The sequence below is a fragment of the Centruroides sculpturatus genome, unplaced genomic scaffold (assembly GCF_000671375.1).
Source record: "Centruroides sculpturatus isolate CEXI.00-Female unplaced genomic scaffold, Cexi_2.0 scaffold527, whole genome shotgun sequence".
Lineage (NCBI taxonomy): Eukaryota > Metazoa > Arthropoda > Arachnida > Scorpiones > Buthidae > Centruroides > Centruroides sculpturatus.
Window position 1 is genome coordinate 127,414 of NW_019384763.1, and position 4,273 is coordinate 131,686.

Consider the following 4,273-nt stretch of genomic DNA (forward strand, 5'->3'; position numbering starts at 1 on the left):
AATCACTATACATAACTTTATTTCCCCCAAACATATTTATGTAGCTAAAATTAGTTTTAACTAATGTTAAAAGTTAAAACTAGTTTTATCTAAAGTCAAAACATGTACAGCAGTAAATTAACTAGACAAAACCGGTTTTGTCTAGTTAAAACTAGAATTTACTGTAGTCAAAAATGAATTTGAGTTAAAACTAGTTTTAACTAGACAAAACGGGTTTTAACAAAGACACTCAGTATAAACTAGTTTCAACTAGTTAAACGCGTTCTAACTAAAAACGGGTTTTGACTGTAACATATACATCTTGATTTCTTTTAAATTTCGAAGTGCCTTAATTAGTATTTTTTTTTAATAAACAGTTGTATGTAGTTAGCATCTACGAAATAATATTTTTCAAATTAATCTAAATTTGAAAAATATTATTTTTTAATACTTTTATAATTAAAAATCTCTTTACTTTCCCGGCTGTTATACAGAGGGAATATATGGCGATCCGGCAAAAATATCACTCCCCAGATTTTTACATTTTTGGACTTAGGATTCCTTGAAAGGTAGACAAGTGCAAAAAAATTGGGGTAATTTCTCTATGTATGAATGTTAGTGGGTGTGTGATGAGGCACGATTTTGCTCATCCTGTTTGAAGCTTAATAACTCCTGTGCCGAAAATTCTGAAATTTTGCATGGAAGTTTCTTTATTAAGAGTATTGATGCTATTAAATTTTGGTGGTTAAAAGTCTAGGGGTAGGGAGGTAATGGGAGTCGTGTGTAGCTTAGTAGGGTCGTATTTAATGGTGATATTTTTTTTATAAAACTCATACTCTCAAAATTAATCTTTTTGCCATTTTATAATAATTAAAAATATAAAAAGATGTTTTATAACAAAATCTCATAACAAGATGGCGCCACACACAATTTTATTTATTATAATTAAAAATATATTGTAAAAGTTATTTTTTAGCAGTCGGGAAAGTTACGCAACTCGTTGATGGATTTTTTTTTAAATTTTGGCATATTAATCAATCAGTTATCGTGTGACTGTCAAGTGAAATAGAATTATCATGAAACTATTCTATTACGAAGTTATTCAATTGATGACTGAAAAATAATTAAAAAATCTAAATAAAGGAAACTTAAAAGTTGTGGCATAAGAATACTGGAACTAAATTTATGTGCACTTTATTCATATGTTGGGTCACTGTCAAATCTGGTTCTAGTATTCTTATGCCACAACTTTCAAGTTTCCTTTATTTTAGATGTTTTCGCTGTGTTTTACTTTTCAATTTGGTTTTACCAGTTTTGTATGAGATTATATTATATTATTGATATAATATAAATAATATCTCTTTTATATCACAGTCGGACTTTTGAGTCAAAAGTCACTTTCGGACTTTTGAGAAAACTTTGGAAGGCAAAGATTTATATACATAATCTGATGATAACGTTAAAACATACTCATGTAATGGTCTCTCTTCTTTGAAAACAGCAACACTAATTTTTGTGTTATGGTATAGCCACCAAATTCCATTTAGTGGTATTTCTACAAATTAACAATGCATACTTGTAATTTTAAATTTATTCAGTTATATTTAGATCCATTAGCCATTATGTAAATTTAGGTATTATCGTGTTTACGTGATTGTAAACTGTATCAGCATGAATATTCTGTCGCCATATATCAGCCGCGTCACTATGAAAATTGTTGCATAAAAAGCTTTTGCATCAATCACGCTTATCCGTCACGTTCTTATCCATAATCTATTTAAATCTTTAATATAAATAAACAAATTGTCATTTGGCATTAATGCATTAATCACCGAAGGTCAAACGGAGCTCAATTTTATCATTTGAAGTATGAATATCGTATTACGCACATTTGAACTATAAATATAAAGTGCATTAGTTTTGTTTAAATAGTGTATACGTCAAATTGTCTAAATATATATGTATACGGCTAAATAGTCTTTACGTCAAATTGATGTCATTATCACACTATCATAAGAAAAAGAGTATTTCTATTTTTAGTGCTGTAAGCGCTTCGCAAAATACGTTCCTAAATTCGAGCCGGGAACGGCTGAGACCAGCAGAAACCTGATTCGAGAGTATTTTTGGCAGCATGGCGATAGACTGCTTTTTCTGCTTAAAAACAAATAAAGCAACGACCATGTTTGCGAAAGCTAGAAATTAGGTTTTGTTTTTTTTGGAGGAAACTTCAATGCTCATGCCAACGACAGTGAATCGTAATCATTATTCTCTCAGGAAATTGCACGAAAGAAATTTTTCCGTGAAGTAAAATACTCAAGCATCGAGAAAAGCAACCGACGAGAAGACGGCCATCGTTTAGAGCCGTCGGCTTGTTATTTAAAACCGTTCCTAATTATCCACGAACTGGGAACATTTTCTATCCCCCGCTTTCACATCATTGAAAATAGGAATGTCCGAAAACTGGCGTCAAATTACGTAATAGTGTATACTGTATTATATTAGACAAACCGAATGCACGAATGCAGTAAACGTTAGCCGTTTGTGATTTTAATCTGAAACAAGTCGAAAGACTCGATGCAGACATCGGGGCGTATTAAATTACAAATAATAATATACTGAGTATTATACTGTAAAAATATAAAATAATTTATATTGTTAACTTAAATTACAGTCGACCCCCTATAACACTGTTGATTATTCCGTTTTATATGAATTCCATGTTGTACGAGTCACTTAGATTTTACAAATACGTGTGCTGGGCAGTGAACGGCTCATATATTTGTAAAATCGAAGTGACTCGTACAACATGGAATTCATATAAAACGGANGTATGTGTGAGGCACGATTTTGTTCATCCACTTTGAAACTTAATAACTCCTGTGCATTTTGTCAAAAATTTCTGACGTTTGTAGGGAAGTTTGCGTATTAAGGGAATTGGTGCTATTAAATTTTGGTGGTTAATTAAACGTCCGGGAGATGGGGAAATAAAAGAGGATCGTGTGTCATATCTCGAGTGGGTCGGACTTAAGAGTTTACTCGTCATTTGCATTTAATATTTTTATAAAACCCATCTCTACCTTCAAAATTAAGTTTTTTTGTCATTTTATAATAATTAATAACATAAAAAACTTTTTAATAAAAATATAAAAACAGATAACGGCACCACGCAGTTTTAAATGTTACCAGGAAAGTTACGCAACTCGTTACTGAATATTTTTTAATGTGTATATTATTATTACAATTTTTTTGTGTTAATACACAGTTAAACTTTTAGGGCTTATCACACTGACTCACTCGACAAGAGGAGTTTATTATTTAACCATTCGGGAAAACATTTCTCTGTAGCTTATTTAATTTTTTCCCGCCGATTTCCCTTAGGAAACTATCCATAAATTACGTTAGGCAGATACGGGTTGGTACGCAAATAATTGTTAATTATTAAGATGCCTTACAAAGGGTGGGAGTGTTTGCAGAGCCGGCCCTACCATAGGGCGAATGGAGCAGCCGCTCCAGGCGCTAAGCCCTAGAGGGCGCCTCAGTGGTAAAGAAAATTAAAGGAAAAAATATTTTTTTCACTTTTCGATATTTTAAATTAATTGCAAGCGTGTGGTAGTATGTGAATGGCCTTATCTGTTGAGACGCGCGTGGGTCGAGTGCGTGAGCGGGGTTTCACCCCCCTAGGTTACATCATCAGAGTTGCCACCGCAGGCGCCGCTGTTTTAGTTGGCAAGCGATGTACGCCGAAGTAAAAAGTACATTGGAAGAAGAATACCGACAGTGATCCCGTGGCATGTTCAGAAGCTAAATCGTTTGCACACAATTTGGAGAAGTTCGAGTTTTTGCTGTCGTTAGTCATTTGGTACGACGTTTTATTCCATGTTAATCTTGTCGACAAATCCATGCAATCAGAGCGCGTAGACCTGTCAGATGCAACAAAAATGATGCACAAATGTTTGAAATTTTTGAAAGAATATACAGACGAAGGATTAACAAATGCTCTCATTGCAGCTAAGGACATAGCTAAAGAAGCTGAAATAAGCCCGGAGTTTGAAACAATCCGCGCACGAAAAAAGAAAAAAAAATGTTCCCAAATGAAGATGACGCGCCAATGGATCCAGAAACGTTATTCAGAACAAATGTTTTTTATCCTGTGTTAGACACTGCTATAAACTCAATAGAGACACGCTTCACACAACTTACTACAATTAATGAGACTTGGTCTTTCCTCTATGATTTGAATAAGACCGATGAAAATTTGAAAGAAGCTTGCCTGAGGTTGGAGGAAAAACTAACG